This window comes from Tamandua tetradactyla, chromosome 13 (genome assembly GCF_023851605.1).
Source record: "Tamandua tetradactyla isolate mTamTet1 chromosome 13, mTamTet1.pri, whole genome shotgun sequence".
Taxonomy (NCBI): Eukaryota; Metazoa; Chordata; class Mammalia; order Pilosa; family Myrmecophagidae; genus Tamandua; species Tamandua tetradactyla.
In genome coordinates this window covers 24,295,735-24,319,874 of record NC_135339.1, presented here as the reverse complement: position 1 = coordinate 24,319,874, position 24,140 = coordinate 24,295,735, and the positions used below count along the sequence as shown (strand labels likewise).

The 24,140-nt window shown below is 37.2% G+C and overlaps 1 long non-coding RNA gene across 1 annotated transcript; it reads left to right on the top strand.

The window, feature by feature from the left end:
* Positions 1-2,038: 2,038 nt before the first annotated feature.
* On the top strand, positions 2,039-17,191 carry LOC143653049 (uncharacterized). Its single transcript, XR_013161053.1, has 3 exons — positions 2,039-2,207; positions 11,479-11,637; positions 17,004-17,191. It is a non-coding gene; the product is annotated as an uncharacterized LOC143653049 (long non-coding RNA).
* The last annotated feature ends 6,949 nt before the right edge of the window (positions 17,192-24,140 follow it).

Genomic DNA, 24,140 nt, shown 5'->3' with positions numbered 1-24,140 from the left:
TTTTAATTTTAAATAAGAGCAATTAATTTGACAATAGTTTTAATTGTAATTAATTTACACATTCTATCTTGATGGGTTTTGCTTTCTGCTTCCCATTTATTCCATACTAGAGGATCCAACCCTTAACTCTCTGACACACACTCAGCAGCTACAAATTGCTTCCTATTTGTAATTACCTACTAGGGCACTGAATCACCATTAGAGTTTTGCAAATTACCTGTGACAGATGCATTGCAAAAGGCCCAGAGTAGTTGCAAAAAGTGCAGAAGATAGCCAGAAACAAAAGGACAATTTGTATATGGTCTCACTAATGTGAACTAACATGAGCCAACTTGGAGAATTGAAGTTAAGAACACGGGTTATCAGGAGATAGAAATAAGGTAGAGATTGGGCAATTGGTGTTAAAGGAATACAGATTGCACAACAGGACTGATTGTAAAAATTCGGAAATGGATAGCGCAATACTACCTGATTGTAGCACAATAATGTTAGTACACTGAAGGAAGTTGAGTGTATGGTTGAGGGAGAAGGGCTGGGAGCACATATCAGAAGGTAAAACAGAGGATAAAGGCTGAGATGGCATAACTTAGGAATGCCTAGAGTAGACAACGATGGTGATTAAATGTATAAATAAAAGTATTTGCAAGGTCACCTTGGGGCACTGAGGAGAAAGGAGGAAGTGTGTCAACTTCCCCATTTGGAGAATTTCTGATATTCTTGCAAGCAGTAGAGACAACCAAGTTAATAAGCAGAGAGCTCTTGATCTTAGGGTTCGCCCCTATGAAACTTATTCCTGCAAAGGATAAGTTAAGCCTACTTAAAATTGGGCCTAAGAGTCACCCCCAGAGAACCTCTTTTGTTGGTCAGATGTGGCCTCTCTCTCTAAGCTAACACAGCAAGTGAGCTCACTGCCCTTCCCACCCCCCGCCCCATGGGACAAGACTCCCAGGGGTTTAAATCTTCCTGGCAGCATGGCACAAAAATCCTGGGATGCTCCAGGACACAGTGTAAGGAATTGAGAGAGCACTCTTGACAGAAAGGGGGAAGAGAGAAATGAGACAAAATAAAATTTTACTGGCTGAGAGATTTCAAACATAGTCAAGAAGCTATCCTGGAGGTTATTCTTATACATTATTTAGATATCCCTTTTTTTGATTATGGTGTATTGGTGAGGCCAGAGGGATGTAATCTCTAAAACTGTTGAGCTGTGTTCCAATAGCCTTGATTCTGGAAGACAATGTATAACAATATGGCTTTTAAAATATGACTGTGTGATTATGAAAACCCTGTGTCTGATGCTCCTTTTGTCTAGGGTATGGACAGATGAATAAAAAATATGGATGGAGAATGAACAAATAATTGGGGGGACAAAAGTTAAAATAATTTGGGTTGATGGAAATACTAGTGGCCAAAGAGATGGAGGGATAAGGGGTATGGTATGCATGAGTCTTTTTTCTTTTTATTTCTTTTTCTGGAGTGATGCAAACATTCTGAAAAATGATTATGGTGATGAATGCACAGCTATGTGATGATATGAGCCACTGGTTGTAAACCACGTGTGGAATGTTTGTATGTTAAGATTTATCAATAAAAGTACTTTTTAAAAAAGTACAGAAGACTTAAAATACTGAAGCCTCCTAACCAGATGGCTATAGCTATATAATCTCTAATAGGAAATTAGGACAGTGGATTGTATTATGATTAAGAACGTGGGTTTAGAGTAAGGAAAGCACAGCGTTCAAATCTCAGCCTCACTACTTAAAGCTCTGCTACTTAGGCAAGGTACATAAATTTTCTGAGCTTCATTTTTCTCATCAGGAAAATGGGAAAAATCATAGTAAATGGGGTTGTTGTGAGGATTGAATGAAATAATGTTTGTAAATCACTAATTGTGCCTGGCTTAAATAAGTACTCAGTAATTATTAGTAGCAATGTATTCCTTAGGCCATGATGATTCATTCATGGAGACTGCTAAATGGTTGAATATCTCACAAGTGTAAATCTGCCTTTCTCCCTCTCCACCTAGATTAATCAATTATCTTCATGTTGAGTCTCCTTGTTCTCCTTTGATTGCATTTTCCTCAATTTGAGCAAATACCTGCTTCATAATAACTATAACCCTTTCGAAAAAAGCAATGAAAGGAAGGAAGATGGATGGATAAGTGGACATAAGATCATTTGTTCCTCTTTTAAAAGTGGATAAACCGGTAAGAGTTCAAGAAACTCACTGATGACAATCAGACTGGCAATGAAATGAACATATTCAAGTGTTCTAGGCTCAAAATATTCATCTTTACTTTTCCCTCTCCTGGACATAACCCTATTCTTTAGGCAGGTCTCAGCCTTAGCTGTATATTAAAATAAACTAGGGTGCTTTTTAAAGGATCTTATTGCTTAGCTCCTACCCTCCATGCCCATACCAGTATTTTCTAAAAGATGATTCTAATATACAGCCAAAGGTGAGAGTCACTGTATTAGGGAATTATAATTGCTATATGCTTAAAGATTTAAAAAGAAGAAGAAGCAGCATAAAGATGCATTTGCCAAAACTTGCTAAATTCAGAGTTAGGTGTTTGCTGTATCAAGGAAATAGCACTAAAAAAAGACACAAAATGCTTATCTTATTCCAAACCATGTACCTTAACTAACTAACCTGCAACAGGAAGTTTTCCCATTGCTGAGCCAACTGTAAAAATATGTTTTGCTTCAAATAAAACATGACCACAGGATTGGTTTGCTCAGCAGCACCATGAGGTCAGGTTTGGTAACACAGAAGTTTAAAGCTAAAGGATGCTGCAGAACAATTTGGGGTGTCTCCGGAAATATCGTTTTCCATTACTATCAAGGCACAAAATTGTACTCTTCTCACTTGTCTCTAAATTTCATGACTCATCTCAGCTTGGTTTCTTGCAAGAGTAGGATCCCATTATTTTGTTCACGGTCAAGTGAAAACGGTTGTATGAAAGCCAACATGTATTTTCTTTTATTGCAATTACTCCAACAAAATTTCCAGCCAGAGCCCAATTCCATTCTCATTTTTTTTTTTTTAGAGTTGTTAGTGATGTCTGAAAATGTAAGCTCCATGAGGACAGAGTTTTTTGTTCACTGCTCATCCCAATAGAATATAGCTTTTTGGGCACATAGTAGGCACTTGATGGATAGTAATTGAATGAACGATTAAGTATTGTGGTTTAGCTACTGAACGGTGACTGCCAGTTTCCAAACACTGAAAAACGCTGAGTGAACTGTTTTAAGAATGTCATACTCATTATGAGAGTTAGAATAAATACTGTAATGGATATCTGTTATTTAGTCTTTCCAGCATCCCTTTCTCTCTTCTCCAGATGTTAAATCTACTCTTTTGTATTGGGAACCAACTCAGTGTGGTCTCTTTCTCCTCCCTGGCCATAAGGGATGTCATGTGACCAAGACTTGTCCAATCAGAAGTTTGCCTCCCCTATCTCCCCCTGCCCACTACGGTGGCACTCTTTTGGTTCCTGACCTAAGTCAAGCCATCAGTCTGCCCTATGACTTTTCTATTGGAGTTAATAGGAAAGATTGTTTCTATCTACTGGAGTTCATTTTGGGTACACTTTTGACTTGGAACTGGGGACAACCATGTTTCCCACCTGGTGAAGAGAACCTATATGTAGTGGTTAGCCAATCAGAGACAGGCAGAACTGAAAGGTGGAGCAAATGAGAGAGCCTGTCTGTTTTCTCATAACCAAACATGGCATATTATTATTATTTTTTTATATAGAAATATCCTTCTTGTTTTTTCTTCAGGTGATGAAAGTAATGAATGCTCATTGTAAAAATTCATGAAATACAAAAAAAGTATGAAGGAAATTAAAGTTACCTTGAGTTCAAAACCCAGACACTATCTTTTTGATATATGTATTCCCTGGCATGCACACAAGCTCTATTTTTCTTTTTTCTCATTGTAAAGAAAAGTGTGATCATTTGTTTTGTAACTTCCTTTCAACAATTTATGCATCATAAATATCTTTCCATGTCAATAAAGATAGATTTATGCCATTATTTTAAATGACTATTTTTTGTGTAGATTAATTACAGATTATTTAACCACCCTGTTGTTGGATATAGCTCTTAAAAGCTCTTGATTGTTTTCCAAAAATGCAATAAATCTCCAAGTAGACTGAATCTTTATCACTTTCTCCTCAGAATCTCTTGTTCTGAGTTTTCCCTGTATGATTTGAACAACTGCAAGTTATTGGTTAGGGTCAGGGAGAGGGGAAATAGGCTTTTGTAGAGCTGCTGAAAACAGACAGTAGTATTTTTGTAGCCGTGACATATTTCTTACCAAAATTCAATCTTAGTAATGTCATTGAGATGAACAGTATGCATCACGCCTCTAGTGTTTGAAAAATCTCTTGGCTAGTTTCCAGATTCATTCAAAAACAGTGTTTAAATAAATGCCTGTAGCATAATATCTTGGTGCGGACTGTACCACTCCCTGAATGACTCCCACATTTCTAATTATGAGGGTGTGGTTACTCAACTGCATGAGTAAACCTAATTCCACAGCAGACACCATTTATGAGGAAGCAAGATAAAAAAGCAAGGCTCAGCAATAGAAAATTTATTTCTAACAAAGATCCAGAAAATGTATGAAAATTTAGTTTAAAGAGGCATGACAATCAAAAATGGAAGATACATGTCTTATAAGCAAGAGTTTATAAAAGCAAATGAGAGGGCAGGGGATGGTGGCGCTGTGGCAGAGTTCTTACCTGCCATGCCAGGAGACCTGGGTTCAATTCCCGGTGCCTGCCCATGCAAAAAAGAAAGAGAAAATGAAATTACAGCTCAAAAACTGATAAAATACAAACAGGAACATATAAATTAATAGCTCTTAGACTCTTGACATTCTTTTCCAACATGGTTGCCTCCTTTTCAATTGGGAGCCAATTATAATGGAAAATAAGACTATAATGAAATATCTTTATGTCTTTGATAGAATCGTTTGATAAAAAGATGTAGAACACCCTACCTTGGGCTTCCCATTTTTGAAGAATAGCTCTGTTGTTATCAGGCAAGTATGGTTTCCTGGTTATTTTTGGAGACCTAATGCCTTTGTCACATAACAAAGAATTTTAACACTGTTTGGGATAACTGTGGATGAGACTCTAAAGCATTGCAATAGAACCCCAAGAAAATATTTCAAATTGAGTGTTTCTGGTACCTTTCATCTGAGTTATATATACTCATATATTAAAGAGAAGATGACAGATTGTGGAGTCCTGTAGATAACCTTCTAAATGCTTGAAAGCTCAGTTGTTTATCATATGACAATTGGAATTTAATTTTCACTTTTTAAAGAACCAAGAAATATTTGCCATAAATAGACTGTAAAAAGTCCTAAGTTTTCTCAAATTATAAATGGTTTCTAACAATTTTATAATTTTTGAAGAAAAAATGTATTTGAGAAAGAAGACCTCTTCTTAACTTCTGGGAGGGTTTATGTCATACTTAGGCAAATTAATGTATATGGAAAATAACTTGACATGAGACAATGAGTGAGTAGCTCTATTATTAAATTGTTCACCATACTTCACTTAAGTTTCAGGAGCACTGTGAAAGGTTTATTGCAAGATATATAATATAGTCAAAGGCACGTAAATTTATATTTTCAATACTCTTTGTATTTATTTACTTCAAAGAGAAATATTTCTTCTTCCAAATCATAAAATAGCTTCCTAGGGAGAACTGTGCATAGATGTTTATGTCACTTTTAAGTCTATTATTTTTCCATCAGGCTCTGAGACATTGGAAATGTTTCAAACAATATTGCAGGATTCAATAACAGAAATCAACTTTCTGCACTTCTTTCCTCATTGTTAACCTAATTAGCAATATTGGGGAAAGAACTATCATTCCATCAAAGAACAAAGGACTTTTGCTACTATCAAAATCTTTTTACTAGATTAGTGATTTTTTAAATTTGATATGGGAGAATATTAGAATGCAAATAATAGAAGAGAGTTTTTTAATTATGAAAAAGTACTAACTATTGAGTAAGATAATATATCAAAACTGCTATATTAAAACAGGGTAGTGCAAGTTAAAAAATGACCTACTGTGTAAATAATCCCATTATACACAGGAATTTAATGTGCGATACAAGGGATTTCATAAATGGTAGGCAAAGGAGGGACTATTCCAAAATGGTTATCAGTTTGGAAAGAAATACTTTAGATCATCTTGTCATTATATATATTTAATTCCAGAAGAATAAAGAGTGGGTATAAAATATTAAACTATGGAAAAATCAGAAGAAATTAGAATTGAGAATGTAATAAGCCTCTGGAGGGAAATTATTTTTATACTTAGAGACAATAAAAAAGTCAAAGGAAAATATGAACAGATTAAAAAAATAACCAAAATGAATAAACATTAGCATAATGGGAAAATATCTGCAAAAATTACTAAATATAAAGGTTTAGTATCTCTTTAATATAAAGAGATCACACAAATTGATAAGAGTACACTATGCCTCAAAGAGATAGCATAATTTTACTGAATAAACATGTAGGGAACAATATTCAGTTTCACTAATAGTCAAAGAAATATAAACTAAAGCAATAATAAAGTTTTAGTTTTCACTTAGGAAATTAGTAAATCATATTAAATAACAATCATATCAAATAAGCAAAAGTATTATGAGCAGGTGCTTTCATACATCACTACTGGCTTGATAAACCCAGAAATCATTAAAATGTTCCTATCTTTGACCCAGTAATTCCACATTCGTAAATTGATCAGTAATTAAGTTCTGGTAGGCCACGGTGGCTCAGCAGGCAGAGTTCTTGCCTGCCATGCCAGAGACCCAGGTTCAATTCCTGGAGCCCGCCCATGCAAAAATAAAATACAATAAAATAAAAACAAAAATAAAATAATTAAGGTCTTTCTTTCATTATGTGGAATTCCGTGCGTGTCTGTGTTCTACTACAATTTCCTCAGTCCCCAACCCTCTCTGCCCTGAACAGGGAAGGCCTCTTCTATTACTGTTCTGAAATACTTGAGTGGGGTATGTATACCTGTATATAATTACAAAATATGTAAGAGGCTGCTCATTCCTTACATTGCTCATCATTGCCTTCAAAAGGGGCCACTATATTCCTATCTATAGATTTCACCAGTGACATGCTGGTAAATGATTAACAGCTAGCTTTTTGGGAATGGGATGGAGACTCATTTGTAGAATTTGCCAATTTCTGTGTGCAAATACTCCTACCATGGCTGTGCTGGTTTGAAAGGATGTATGGACCGTAGAAAAGCCATGTTTTAATCAAAATTCCATTTCATAATGGCAGAATAATTCCTATTCAATATTGTATGTTTGACTCTCTAATTAGATAATCTCCCTGGAGATGTGATTTAATCAAGAGTGGTTGTTAAACTGGATTAGGTGATGACATGTCTCCACCCATTTGGGTGGGTCTTAATAAGTTTCTGGAGTCCTATAAAAGAGGAAACATTTTGAAGAATGAGAAATTCAGAGAGGGCAGAGCAGAATGACATAGCCATGAGAAGCAGAGTCCACCAGCCAGCGACCTTCGGAGATGAAAAAGGAAAATGCCTCCTGGGGAGCTTCATGAAACAGGAAGCCAGGAGAGAAAACTAGCAGATGACGCTGTGTTCGCCGTGTGTCCTTCCAGATGAGAGAAACTCTGACTCTGTTCGCCATGTGCCCTTCCACTTGAGAGAGAAACTATGAACTTCATTGGCCTTCTTGAACCAAGGTATCTTTCCCTGGATGCCTTTGATTGGACATCTCTATAGACTTGGTTTAATTGGGACATTTTCTCGGCCTTAGAACTGAAAACTAGCAACTTATTAAATTCCCCTTTTTAAAAGCCATTCCGTTTTGGTATATTGCATCCTGGCAGCTAGCACACTAGAACAATGGCCCATTTAAAGCTACTGACAACATCACTGAATGCACAGAACACAAAGTTGGGAAGAAATACATGAAGTCACATCATTATATAGTATTTCTACTGTATAGAAACAGTAAGTGTAAATAACCTCAAAAGCACAGACAATAGTAAAATAGAATAAAATAATTAGGAAATGATAAGTTTTGACTATTTTTACCTTGTTTTTAAAATAACTTACTAGCTCTAAGTTTACATAATTTAATTTTACATAATGGATGTGTTTTATACTTTGCTTGCAATATTCCTGAAAATTTTAGCTAATATGAGCCAGCTCTAGGACACCACCTGGCTCTAGATTCTGGAACCAAGCCCCACTTTAGAAACTCCATCAAGTCAGTCTTATGTCTAGAACAGCTCTGATCCCAAATACACAGACACTAGATTTCATCTTAGATTATCAACTTTTGCCAAATACTTCCATGTCTCCGGAAATGTACTAGGCTAAGAGGTTGCAAAGGAGATTAAGATTCCTCCTACAGTCTTCTCCATGTTAATAAACAGCATTGCCATTTTAATAGTTCTTCAGGTCACACCAAATGGGTGTCATCTTTGACTCTTTTCTTTCTCTAATGTCTTATTTCAAGCTTTTTAGCACATCCTGTTGGAGCTACCATCAAAATATAACCACATTTTTTCACTTCTCACTGCCTTGACTACTACCAGTCTAAGCTACCATTCTCTCTTATTGGATTGTTGTAATAGTGTCCTAACTGGTCTTGCTTCCATCCTTGATCCCTGTAGCTTAGTCTCAAAACAATGATCTGACAGATCCTTTACAACAGAAATCAATGTGTGCTTCTCATCTGCTCAGTACTCTCTAGTAGTTTCTCATCTCACTCAAAGTAGAAGCTAAAGTCCTTATAACGGTCTACAGGGCCCAATATAACTGGTGTCTCTCCCCTTACGTCTGTCACCTCATTTACTACTCTTCCCCTTGCTTACTTCTGTCCAACTATGCTGGCCTATACACTTGTCAGATGAATGAATGAAGATGCATCCTTAAGAAGTTTCCAGGTTTCCATAGGTGTCATCTCTAACTGAAGTAACTGGATTTCCTGATTTGGATTCCTGTTTCCTAGTGACTAACCCCTGGTACTTGTTGCCAGACATCTACAGATCTGACCTGCCTACCAGGATCTCTAACAGTTCCCAGTTCCATCCAATCTTAGGTCTTTACTTGGGTAGGATTTGTGGTGCTTGTGTTTCTCTATTCCTTTTACTCCATACATTTATTTTTTATCCCCCATAAGTTTATTTTTCAGTTTCAAACCTGTCTTTGAATTAATAACGTTTTGTATCTTGAATGGAGAAAGTTTTCCTTCATTGTCCAAACTTTGGATCTGATGGTACTCCAACATGGCAAAGAGACTGACAACAAAATATATTACCATCACAATTTTCAGAATTTTAAGTGGACGTTGTAAGGATGCTAAGTCCTTTAGCACTTGGATAGAATATCATTTGTTATCTATCTATCTTCCTATTATCCACCTGAGATAGATGAGTAAAAACAGATTAGAAGCTGTCTGTCAACCATTGTTACATTTTAAGACCCCTCACTACCTATATATCTTTAACAGCCACTTTGTAAAAGTGCTATAATAGCTAGGACCAACTGAGTGGTATCTTCATTCCTCACGCCTTCCTAGACAACATGGTGCTAGACAGTCTCTGAATTAATAAGCTGTCTCTTGTGTTACAATGATTGGGAGTGGTAACGTGAAACCAGAATTTTTAGCTGTCAGTAATCACGTTTTGTGGAATAATTTTGTTTCCTTAAAACATTCTCCATAGCCTATTTTATGTCTGCAAAGAGTCTGCAAAGAACAACAGTTTTATCCTTAGTAAACTTTTCCAAATAGAATTAATTTGGCTCAAATTCAGGGAGCACTAAGTACCTAAAAATGACAGTAAAAATAATGAAATGGATAATTTCACTTTACATAGCACCAGACTAGGTCAATCAAAATTTGTTTATAGCATTGATACAATTTCCTTCCTCATTACTGCTTTTTTGTGAGTGTACTGGGGGGAAAGAGGAGCAAATAATTTATCATATTTTTACAGAAAAAGACTCAGAGCCACCAAATTATGCAATTTCTTGCCAAGGCCACAATGGTATGCAGAAATAGGATTGCTGCATCCTCTTAAAGTTGCTAGCTTACAGAGTGGTTTTTCCAGATCATTCTGCATTCCTAATAGAATTGAGATTCCAAGCAATAATAGAAGATGGTCAGGACAAAGTAATGGTAATGAGCCAGAACTAGAAGTGAAAATAGAGTCCAAGCTTTCTAACTCCTTGTCCATTGATCCTGCTGCCATTAAGCTGCAGGACTAAATTACTGAACTTTATCAAAAAATGGCAGCCTAATGCTGTTAGAAACTAACCAACAGTAAGTTGGGTTAACTTTTTATTATAGATGGGCAGATTAATTCTTATATTGGCTTACCTAAGGGAAAAAACTAAAATTCTTTTCTGACTTTGTCATTTTTCAGTTATTTAAGTATTTACTTATTTGATGTAAAAAGGGTCTTGGTTGACTGAAGCTCATTACTAGTGGAAAGAAAGACCTTACAAGTTAAAAACAACCATTTCTTTGCTCAAAGAAGGTGTGAATCAGCAAGCTGGAGAACTCAGTTTTTCAGTGGGTTGGTTTGTCCATTGTATCAATCTAGGGGTGGTACAGTCCATTCCAAGCTCTAAGAATAGATCAAGGGAGGAGAAGAGAAAATAGAAGCAAAAGTGGGGCCATTGTTTGTTCTACATTTAAGACATCTGTTGCTTAACCATGTATAGTTGGATAAAAGGACCAGAAGCTTTTACCCATATGAAAAAGATTCTAAGAGATCCAATACAATTCTCATTACAATGCAATACAATTTCTTATTATAGAAGTTGACACATGGGTCTTTCTCAGGCATACATGTATTTTCAAAGAAATGGCTATTTTGCTCTGCTAGAAGGGATGTACAACTTATACTTGAATTTGCTTAATGATGAAACTCTTCATATAAATCAGCAAATCAGAAAGGTGGGAACCAAATGAACAAAGAACTTATGTATTCATAATGCTTTTCTTAGTTAAAAAAAAAACAAATTAGATGAAAAAGCATCTTTATATTAAAGCATCTTTAACATAATATTTCCTGTTTTAGCTAACTAAAAAAGAATTTTACGTACCTTTTTGTACATTATCTTCTCCCTTTTTTTTTTTTTTAACCTTTGGAACAGCCCAGAGAGGTGAGTATTCTCACTTTACAGATGTTGAAGGAGAGGTTCAGAGACTGGCCCAAGGGCACACAGATTGCACAGTAGTAGATCTGGGTTTAAAATCTAGGTCTTCAAAACCATTTCTGATATACTTTCAACTATGTCACAGAAGACTATGGAAATATTTTGATTATTACCTTTGAGACAATTTCTAGATAGACTTTAGCATCCTTTATGGGCTTTTGAGAAATGGATGTCAGAATAATTATTTTGTTTTCTTACTTTTCTCATTATATATTTCTTCAGCAGAGTGGTGACATTATAGACATCAGATTGTGGGTTTTGTTGCAGAGAGCTGGAAATGCACTTCCTCAAAACTGTCTGGATACCATATGTTTGTTTAAGTTCACCAAGGGTACTCTAAGTCAAACACGATGGTAACAGAAGAATCCTAAAGTGCAAACTGTGAGTTGACTTGTTATATCTAAAAGGATTTCCTGTACTTTTTAAAAACTGAGTTGAGGACAGTAGTGAATAAACTGAGCTACAAATTTTTAATTGCATTTAGCCTATTGCATTTAGTAGAGAGAACTTTTAAAGTCTGAGAGAAAAAACAAACACAAGTCGTTATCTTCAATTTACTTAGTTGCCAGAAAGGTTAATAACATTTGTTGACTACTATAAATTCACAAGTGGTTATTGAGTCTAGATTCCAACCCCCTCTACCCATCGGAATATGGTCTTAGTTAGCATTTGGTGATGAAATCATCAAAAGCATTAATGATTAATTTCTATAAGACTATATCTAGTGAACTTCAGGTATAAAGCTACTGCCTTCTCTAACCAATAATTTAATAAATATTTATTGGGAAATTTTATAATATACCAAGTTCAGTGTTAGGCACTGCAGTGCCTTCTCCATTGTAGAAAGTCAATATTATTTATTTAGCAATAAATGAATGAATGAAAGAAACAAAAAATCAAAGATATGACAACAACCCAAAGGTGTTGACCATCTAGTACACTAAATCATACCTGAAAAAATCAACAAATCAAGTTATTAAAAAAAATCTCTTTTTAAAAAAAATTCCTATTTTTATCCTGAAGTTACCCCTTATGGGCTCAGAGTGATTACTTTCAACTAATAATCTAAGGTTCTACAGGATATATTCTGAGATCTTCATGGTGTCCTACATTGTTCCATACCATGGGAAGTAGTGTAGTATGTTGTTAAATATGTGGATCTTGGTGTGAAAAAGCCTGGACTCATATCTTGGCGCCACTACTTACATGCTCGGAAATCTTTAGCAAGCTACTTCTCAATGTTACAGTTTTCTCATCTGAAAAATGCAGCCTAAAATAGTATTTTCCTCCTAGGGATATTGTGAGGATTAAATAAAATACTGTTACAATGTTATATTTACATAGCATCCAGCATAACACCTTGCTGATAGCTAGTACTCAATATCACAAATAGTATTTTTTTTCTTGAGGATTTTAAAGAAATACTTTTGAATCCAGACTTAACCTTTTCATGACCTTGTCAAAGGGGCATCTTTGCTGCCTGCCAGATGGCCCACTTACAAACAAGCAGCCAACAGCTTACCTGTGATAAAGTAGTCCATTGAAGGTCAATGCAGTGTAGTAAAGCATAGGGTCGGCATAACTGAGAGTGTGCAACTCCACAAACTCTAGGAAGGAGTTTCTATGAAGGAGTGAAGTAGAGCGAAACGAGGATAAGCATGAGTCAGATCTCAGTTTGAGTCTCAGCTCTGTACACAGTACTTAGCCACTTTGAAATGGTTTCTTAATTGTGTGCCTTAAGGAAATGACTTTGGCCCATAATTTTTCTCATTTGTAAAATTGGAATAATAATATCTAATTCATAATAATACTATCTAATTCATTGAGTTAGATGTCTTGAAGACAGTGACTGCACAGAGCAGGGGGCTCAGAGTAGGGGCTTCTGTGAGGGCTTGCAACCAGGCACTGTGAATAGTTCCTTTCTTTTTTTTCTTCCATGGCTATCTTGGAGAAGGAGTGAAAACAGCAGGGGTGATGGGCAGTGAAATTGTGATGTATGTGATTTACACAAAGCTGCCAGAAATGGTTGTTCAACGTACAAGACGGGGAGTGAGGCTAGAAATCTAGTCTGTGCTCCACTCTCCGACTGTGCCGAAGGGGCCCCTTTTCCTAATTTTCACAAAGGTACTCCATTCCCTCCCCCCCATCTGTACAAATTCCTGACTTTCACTTCCTTTCTCCATTTGCTCAATGCCTTCATATGGCCATGACAACTCACTGTAGTTCCTACCCTAACCTACCACACACCTTTTAGGTCATCCTATCCCACTTGATCCTGCCATGAAAATCCTAATCTCTCTATAATCCTACTCCTTCAGGACTCTTCTAAGAGATGAGTGCTAATTACAGAAACTAACGCCAGCTAAGTTATTAAGAATTTCCTTTCAATTTTACTTCCATTGGCATTGTGACAGATGTTTCCAATGGTTCAACCTAAAGGAGCATGCAGTGTGAGTGCTTTAGACATTAAGGCAAAGCAGTTTGAAAATAGAGGCCATTTTTCAGCACAGTATGACGTAGTAGCTGCCTATTCTCTTAAGGTGTAAAATGGGATGTGGTACTGAATACAGACCAGGAAATAGAAGTTGTGTACATTGAATGACCAATCCTGCTTGTTCTGGTGGCAGCCAGTCCACTTAAAGAGTCGGTAAGAACTTTGGACCTCACACCAGCACCCACCCCTGAAAGAATGTGGGAGAGGCAGATTCTCTGATAACAGTGAAAAGGAACTGCTTCCTAATTAGTAAGTTGGATCCTACCTTTGCCACTAAATAGCTTTGTAGTTTTGGGAAAATCGGTTACCTGCTTAGACCTCAACTATCCTCACTCTGCACTGAGCAACTGAATTAGAGAAATCTCCAAGTTATTTTTTTTCCTTTTACCTTCTATGTTGCTTCTTTTCCATTGCAAACCAAATGCCTAGGGGGAAATATCGATGCTGAGTTGTAGCTTTAAAAGTATTTTATTGGACTGCATTTCAAGAATGCTGGCTTCTAGAATGGCAGAGGACATTAATGCTTAAGAGTGTAAGTGCTAGAGTCCTTGATTCCTGGGTTTGGACAGTGAATTTGGATAAATTACTTAGCTTCAATTTCCTAATCTGTAAAAGAGGATTATTAACTTATGTCAGAGGAGGAAATTGGTTAAATGAACAAATACATATAAAAATACTCAGCTCAGCACAATGCCTGAAACTTAGTAAGTCCTCAGTACTTGATGATGGCTTTACTCATCCTAGCTCTGCAACTAAATTAGTTTGTTATTCTGGCCAAATCATCAACCTCTCTGGGTCCTCTTAAATTTTCGAGGTCCAATTAAAGAATATTCCAATGTGCTGTCTCCATCTTTAAATCTCTATATTTTTGTGTTTCTAACAGAAACTTTTGCTTTTAATCTAGTAGCTCATTTTTCTCTGTCATATACACAGAGAGGGTTCCCAGAAAGATCTCCAGGTCTGACCTGCCACTATTGTGTGGGGGAAGGTCACTGCTGGCTACCAGGATAAGACTCACACAATTTTAATCTTAAAACTCCCGGTGCCCAGTTCCACTCCCAGTAACATGAGAACCTGCATCTTTAGACATCTTCGTCCCAGGCCACAGGGTGAGTCTAGCAGTCATCATTAATAACAGCTGCCATTCAGGGCCCCAAGACATATGCCTCAGTAGGCCATTAGTCATATTAAATCATGGGTGATAATTTGATATAAATGTAAATATATACTGCATGTCATTGATTATTAGCATCCCATTTGCTATTGGCAAGGAGCTCAGCACTGCATTCAAGCTCAAAGACTTAATTAAAAAACAATCTTTAAGTCCCATATTGCTTCCTGGATCACTCCCAGTATTAATTCTGTACCAGTCAGGAGACAAAAACCAGACCAGTTGCTTGAACAGAGGTAATTTATTATAAAGAACTATTTATTAGATATAAAGATGTTGACTAGGTAGCTGAAAACGTAAAAGAAAGCTCTAATGAATCATGGAGGTAGCAACTGCAGGATGCTACTATAACCCCTAGGGCTGAGAAAACAAAGATTGGTAAGATTAAAACTTGGAAACAGAGAAGGGGCCCTATGAACAATTATTTGTATTAAATTCTTTCTATTCAAATGTCTGGTCTGGTTTTTATCTCCTGACTGGATTATGACTGATACAGTGATTGTATCAATTTGTACTCGCACTAGTAACATAGGATGTTTGTAATTTTCCATATCGTTGCCAAAACTTGGCATTTTTCATATTTTCCTTTTTATCCATTTTGGTGGGCTTGAAGTACCATTGCATTGTGATTTTTAATTTGCATTTCATTAATGGGTAATGAAATCAAGCACCTTTCCATTTGTTCACTGACTACTGGATATCCTCATTTGTCAAGTATATTTAAATCTTTTGCCTATTTTCCAATTAGGGTGCTGCTGTTTTAATTGATTTCTAAGAGTTCTTTATAAATTCTAGGTACGAGTCCTTTGTTCAGTACATCACTCCAGCTCTCTGTCAATATATCCAGGCAGCCTTACTAGTTCAGAATGTACTTCTTTGATCAAATGGTCTAAGGGATTGAATTACCATGTTCTTATAATACCTCACCATACAAAAGAGTAGTGTAGTAGAGGTACTGGAACTTTCCCTATTGTGAGAAGATAGGAATATGTATTTTACTCATGTACTTAGTCATTCATTCCCAAAATATCATTGAACAAATATTTATTGAGCATCAGTTATGTATGTTCAAGGAACTGTTACAGGTATGCCAATTTGCTTCTTTCTAAAGTACTACTACTTAGTTTAGGAACTTTACACATATTGTCATTGTAATAAAATAAGAATCTTGCAGATGAATTTTAAAAAAAAAAAGCTCTTCAGAAACCCAGAACAATTCCTATCCATAAACTGTCTCAGGCCAATGAGTATAAGTAACCTGAAAAATTCCTATGCAAGTGTTAAAAATGTCTTCTATTTTTTATTGACTCAAGTTTTTGTTCATTCATTCATTTACCCAAATCAAATACTTTTAAAGCACGTATTATATGTAAAGCACATTATATGGAAACTAATTTCTTAGGTCTTCTTTTCATCTGCATGCTCACCCTGGGTAATATCATCCACTGCCATGGCTTCAATTACCATCTATCTATCTGCTGATGACTCCCACATCTATTTCTATAGCCCAGATGTCCTTCAGGAACTTCAGCCTCAAATGTCTAACTGCCTGATGAATAGTGCCACTTGGATGTCTCAAAACACCTGACATACATTTTAACAAATGAACTCATCACCTTACCCCAACAAATCTTTTTTTTATCCTATGTTTCTTTTACAGGATATGTTATCAGTATCCACCTCATTGGCTAAGCATGATACCTAGAAATATTCCTTGATACCTTTCTTTCTTTTACTTCCCTCCAATCCTCTCAGTCTCTAATACCTTTTGATTCCACTTCATGCCCACAGTGTTTCCCAAATTACTCTCTCTTTCCATTTTCATGGCAAATATCATACCCATACCACTGATATTTCTTTCCTAGATCACCTAATTCCTTTCCCTGTTTTCAGTTCTTCAAGTCTCTAATATATCCTCTAATCTCTTCCATTTAAAACCCTTGAATACTCTGCTTTGCTCTTTGGGTAAAACCCACATTCCTCAATATGGTTTAAAAGATCCTATATAATTTGCCCCTGTTGTCTCTCTGATACCACATCTTACTACTTTCCTTCTGACATTTACTTCTCCTAATTTTTCAGGTCTCTCAAAATGCTACTTCCCATGAGACTACCCAGAACCTCAAATTTGGGTTAGATACTCTCCTATAAGGCTCCCATGTACCTCATGCTTTTCTTATCACTGTAAGGTAAGCTCGGTGAGGCCAGACACTTTATTTTTTTAGCTTGGTGTTTTAGTTTGGCTAAAGCTGCCAGAATGCAATAAACCAGAAATGGAATGACTTTTACAGAGAATATATTGTTACAAGTTTACAGTTCTAAAACCATTAAAATGCCCAAGCTAAGGCATCCAGAAAAAGATATCTTGAATAAAAAAAAAACCAAGGTCCAGAACACCTCTGTCAGCTGGGAAGGTTCATGAGGGTTCTTATTTCAAAGGACTTCCCTGGGGGCATTTTCCTTCTGCGTCTCCAAAGGCCTCTGGCTGTGTGGGCTCTGTCAGCTCTTTACAAAATGGTTCCCTCTTAAAAGACTCCAGTAAGCCACACCACCTTGAATGGGCAGAGACATATCTCCATGGAAACCATCTAATCAAAAGGTCCCATTAACAATTGGCTGGTCACATCTCCATGGAAACAACTTAATTGAAAAGATTCCACCCAACAATTTTGAATGAGGATTAAAAAACATGGCTTTTCTGGGGTACACAACAGTTTCAAACTGGCACACTTGGTAACACAACCAACAAGTTGCATTGTTTATTGCAATAATGAATTTCCTGGAACTCAGGGGTAGCCATTATTGCAGTTGCAGAAGAAACTCTTTTATTACATGTGAGATATATTTCAGATCTTTTAAGATAGGAAGATTTCAGGGCAAAATACAATTACAGCTAAAGCACTTGGAATTGTGCATTAACCAAAGTCCATCTTATTAATTCAAACACCTTTTAGTGAGCTATCATTTGTCATGAGCATGTGTTAAAAGTTTATCTGCCAAGATGTGGCAAATTTCCTTGAGGGACGGGAGAAAAATATGGAACTATTAAACTTTACCACTGTGGAAACCCCGGATACTGTGTCAAACATTAGGGACAACCAAATTAATGGGCCAAGCCCTTGATCTTGAGGCTTGCTCTTGTGAAGCTTATGTATGTAGTGGAGAAGCTTAGCCTACCTATAGGTATGCCTAAGAGTCACCTCCAGAGGACCTCTTTTGTTGCTCAGATGTGGCCTCACTCTCTCTAAGTCCAACTCTGCAAGTGAAAACATTGCCCTCCCCACTAAGTGGGACATGACATCCAGGGGTGAAAGTCTCCCTGATGACATGGGATATGACTCCCAGGGATGAGCCTGGTCCTGGCACCATGGGATCCACAATGCCATCCTGACCAAAAGAGGGGAAAGAAGTGTAACAAGTAAAGGATTAGCGGCTGAGAAAGTTTAAATACAGTCGAGATGCTACTCTGGGGGTCCCTCTTAACGCAAACTTCAGTAGACATTGCTACCTATCATAGCTTGCCAAACTCCAAACAAAACCATTCCTGCCAATCCTAAAGAATGCCTAGGGCATTATATAAAATTGCACAAAGGTTCCATGCACTAGGGTAACATTTCAGGAACCTACAACCTCCAGATGGGTCCCCTGAACAGATAAGTCCTGAATGCAGAGGGGCCAGCCTCTCCAGAACATCAACTAGTTTCGTACCCCCATCCCATACTATTGACAGCCCCTTCCAACATGAAAATGCTAGAATTGGCATAGCCTAATTACCCTTAAAAGGTAAAAAAAGAATGGGAGAAAGATCAAAGGGGATGGTGGAGTTAGAAGGTAGGGTTTAACAAATGAGTAATTGCTAAATCATTATATTGATGTTTCTTTTAGTCTCCAGTATCTTAGAGCAGCTGAAGGCAAAACTTGTGGAACTGTAATCCATACCAAACTCTGAAATCTGTTCTACAACTAATTGTTGTGATGTGCTTTGAAATTTATTGCTTTTTTGAACATATGTTATTTTTCACAAAAAAGAAAAAAGTTGATTGTGAAAAATCCATAGCTATTTGATAATATTGTGAACCATCGATTGTACACTTTGAATGATTATATGGTATGTGAATATATAATATATATGAATAAAAAATAAAAGAAGAAGAGGAAAAAATGTATCTGCCAAGATGGAATCCTGCTCCGGCTGCTCTCCAACCAACACGGTGCCCTCTTCCCCGCCTTCACCGTGCTCCTCCGCCACCAGCCTCGACAGCCTTGCCGCCCTCACCTTTCCTCCTCCAGAACAACTACTGGGGGAGTGGAGATAATACAGAGCAGCTCCCGGAGCCACGAGGGAAATCAAAGGGACAGCGTACCCCATCCTGGAACGGCTGACTATCTGGGAGAACCAGCTCCGGTGAGATCACCAAGGGGCACGGGCTTTCCTGGGTGGGACAGCAAGCGACCGGAGTCCCTCCCTTCCACCTTCCCAGGCCAGCTGGTAGAATTGGACAGGCGGTCCCCTTAGGCCGCGGCGGCTGGTGCCCCCACCACACGAGGCCCCCCGGAACAACTGAGATAGTTGGGTCGGAAATCCCCAGACTGCGGAGAACAGTGACCGGGGGATCCCTTCCAAACACGTGACTCCCCCGTCGGCTGGGAGCAGTGCACTCTCCCGGGCTGCGACAGCTGGCGCCCTCCCGCCACGCTTGGTGCCCCGGGCCGACTAGCTAATTTGGCCGGACGCTCTCCTGTGCTGCGACAGCCGGCGACCCTCCCCGCGTTTGGAACCCCGGGCCGGCTGGCATTCTTCCAAGACGCTTCGGTTGCCGAACCTCCCCTACGGCGAGAGTTTTCCAGAGTTGAGGGACCCACAGCAACTTTCGCTGGTGGAACCACAGACAGGCGTGTGCCACGAGTGCCACCTACTGGGCAGGATAGGAAGAACAGAACCCAGAGACTGCGCAGAAAAATCTTTCAACCTGTGGGTCGAACACCCGGGGAAATCTGACTAAATGCCCAGACGCCAGCAGAAGATAACGGATCACGCTCAGAAAATTGAACATATGGCCCAGTCAAACGAAGAAACCAATAGTTCAAATGAGATACAGGAGCTGAAACAACTAATGCTGAATATACGAACAGAAATGGAAAACCTCTTCAAAAACGAAATCGATAAATTGAGGGAGGACATGAAGAAGACATGGGCTGAACATAAAGAAGAAATAGAAAAACTGAAAAAACAAATCACAGAACTTATGGAAGTGAAAGATAAAGTAGAAAAGATGGAAAAAACAATGGATACCTACAATGACAGATTTAAAGAAACAGAAGATAGAATTAGTGATTTGGAGGATGAAACATCTGAACTCCAAAAAGAAACAGAAACTATCCGGAAAAGAATGGAAAAATTTGAACAAGGTATCAGGGAACTCAAGGACAATGTGAACCGTACAAATATACGTGTAGTGGGTATCCCAGAAGGAGAAGAGAAGGGAAAAGGAGGAGAAAAACTAATGGAAGAAATTATCACTGAAAATTTCCCAACTCTTATGAAAGACCTAAAATTACAGATCCAAGAAGTGCAGCGCACCCCAAAGAGATTAGACACAAATAGGCGTTCCCCAAGACACTTACTAGTTAGAATGTCAGAGGTCAAAGAGAAAGAGAGGATCTTGAAGGCAGCGAGAGAAAAACAATCCGTCACATACAAGGGAAACCCAATAAGACTATGTGTAGATTTCTCAGCAGAAACCATGGAAGCTAGAAGACAGTGGGATGATATATTTAAGTTACTAAAAGAGAAAAACTGCCAGCCAAGACTCCTATATCCAGCAAAATTGTCCTTCAAAAATGAGGGAGAATTTAAAACATTCTCAGACAAAAAGTCACTAAGAGAATTTGTGACCAAGAGACCAGCTTTGCAAGAAATACTAAAGGAAGCACTAGAGTCAGATACAAAAAGACAGAAGAGAGAGACATGGAGAAAAGTGTAGAAAGAAGGAAAGACAGATATGATATATATAATACAAAAGGCAAAATGGTAGAGGAAAATATTATCCAAACAGTAATAACTCTAAATGTCAATGGACTGAATTCCCCAATTAAAAGACATAGACTGGCAGAATGGATTAAAAAACAGGATCCTTCTATATGCTGTCTACAGGAAACACATCTTAGACCCAAAGATAAATATAGGTTGAAAGTGAAAGGTTGGGAAAAGATATTTCATGCAAACAACAACCAGAAAAGAGCAGGAGTGGCTATACTAATATCCAACAAATTAGACTTCAAATGTAAAACAGTTAAAAGAGACAAAGAAGGACACTATATACTAATAAAAGGAACAATTAAACAAGAAGACATAACAATCATAAATATTTACGCACCGAACCAGAATGCCCCAAAATACGTGAGGAATACACTGCAAACACTGAAAAGGGAAATAGACACATATACCATAATAGTTGGAGACTTCAATTCACCACTCTCATCAATGGACAGAACATCTACACAGAGGATCAATAAAGAAATAGAGAACCTGAATATTACTATAAATGAACTTGACTTAACAGACATTTATAGGACATTACATCCCACAACAGCAGGATACACCTTTTTTTCAAGTGCTCATGGATCATTCTCAAAGATAGACCATATGCTGGGTCACAAAGCAAGTCTTAACAAATTTAAAAAGATTGAAATCATACACAACACTTTCTCGGATCATAAAGGAATGAAGTTGGAAATCAATAATAGGCGGAGTGCCAGAAAATTCATAAATACATGGAGGCTCAACAACACACTCTTAAACAACAAGTGGGTCAAAGAAGAAATTGCAAGAGAAATTAGTAAATACCTAGAGGCAAATGAAAATGAAGACACAACATATCAAAACTTATGGGACGCAGCAAAGGCAGTGCTAAGAGGGAAATTTATTGCCCTAAATGCCTTTATCAGAAAAGAAGAAAAGGCAAAAATGCAGGAATTAACTGTCCACTTGGAAGAACTGGAGAAAAACAGCAAACTAATCCCAAAGCAAGCAAAAGGAAAGAAATAACAAAGATTAGAGCAGAAATAAATGAAATTGAAAACATGAAAACAATAGAGAAAATCAATAAGACCAGAAGTTGGTTCTATGAGAAAATCAACAAGATTGATGGGCCCTTAGCAAGATTGACAAAAAGAAGAAGAGAGAGGATGCAAATAAATAAGATTAGAAATGAAAGAGGAGACATAACTACTGACCTCACAGAAATAAAGGAGGTAATAACAGGATACTATGAACAACTTTACGCTAATAAATACAACAATTTAGAAGAAATGGACAGGTTCCTGGAAAGACATGAACAACCAACTTTGACTCAAGAAGAAATAGACGACCTCAACAAACCAATCACAAGTAAAGAGATTGAATTAGTTATTCAAAACCTCCCTAAAAAGAAAAGTCCAGGACCAGACGGCTTCACATGTGAATTCTATCAAACATTCCAGAAAGAATTAGTACCTACTCTCCTCAAACTCTTCAACATAATCGAAGTGGAGGGAAAACTACCTAATTCATTCTATGAAGCCAACATCACCCTCATACCAAAACCAGGCAAAGATATTACAAAAAAAGAAAACTACAGACCAATCTCTCTAATGAATACAGATGCAAAAATCCTCAATAAAATTCTAGCAAATCGTATCCAGCAACACATTAAAAGAATTATACATCATGACCAAGTAGGATTCATCCCAGGTATGCAAGGATGGTTCAACATAAGAAAATCAATTAATGTAATACACCATATCAACAAATCAAAGCAGAAAAATCACATGATCATCTCAATTGATGCAGAGAAGGCATTTGACAAGATTCAACATCCTTTCCTGCTGAAAACACTTCAAAAGATAGGAATACAAGGGAACTTCCTTAAAATGATAGAGGGAATATATGAAAAACCCACAGCTAATATCATCCTCAATGGGGAAAAATTGAAAACTTTCCCCCCTAAGATCAGGAACAAGACAAGGATGTCCACTATCACCACTATTATTCAACATTGTGTTGGAAGTTCTAGCCAGAGCAATTAGGCAAGAAAAAGAAATACAAGGCATCAAAATTGGAAAGGAAGAAGTAAAACTATCACTGTTTGCAGACGATATGATACTATATGTAGAAAACCCAGAAAAATCCACAACAAAATTACTAGAGCTAATAAATGAGTACAGCAAAGTAGCAGGCTACAAGATCAACATTCAAAAATCTGTAGCTTTTCTATACACTAGTAATGAACAAGCTGAGAGGTAGAAATCAAGAAACGAATCCCATTTACAATCGCAACTAAAAGAATAAAATACCTAGGAATAAATTTAACTAAAGAGACAAAAAACCTATATAAAGAAAACTACAAAAAACTGTTAAAAGAAATCACAGAAGACCTAAATAGATGGAAGGGTGTACCGTGTTCATGGATTGGAAGACTAAATATAGTTAAGATGTCAATCCTACCTAAATTGATTTACAGATTCAATGCAATACCAATCAAAATCCCAACAACATATTTTTCAGAAATAGAAAAACCAATAAGCAAATTTATCTGGAAGGGCAGGGTACCCCGAATTGCTAAAAACATCTTGAGGAAAAAAAACGAAGCTGGAGGTCTCGCGCTGCCTGACTTTAAGGCGTATTATGAAGCCACAGTGGTCAAAACAGCATGGTATTGGCATAAAGATAGATATATCGACCAATGGAATCGAATAGAGTGCTCAGATATAGACCCTCTCATCTATGGACATTTGATCTTTGATAAGGCAGTCAAGCCAACTCACCTGGGACAGAACAGTCTCTTCAATAAATGGTGCCTAGAGAACTGGATATCCATATGCAAAAGAATGAAAGAAGACCCATCTCTCACACCCTATACAAAAGTTAACTCAAAATGGATCAAAGATCTAAACATTAGGTCTAAGACCATAAAACAGTTAGAGGAAAATGTTGGGAGATATCTTATGGATCTTACAACTGGAGGTGGTTTTATGGACCTTAAACCTAAAGCAAGAACACTGAAGAAGGAAATAAATAAATGGGAGCTTCTCAAAATTAAACACTTTTGTGCATCAGAGAACTTCATCAAGAAAGTAGAAAGACAGCCTACACAATGGGAGACAATATTTGGAAATGACATATCAGATAAGGGTCTAGTATCCAGAATTTATAAAGAGATTATTCAACTCAACAACAAA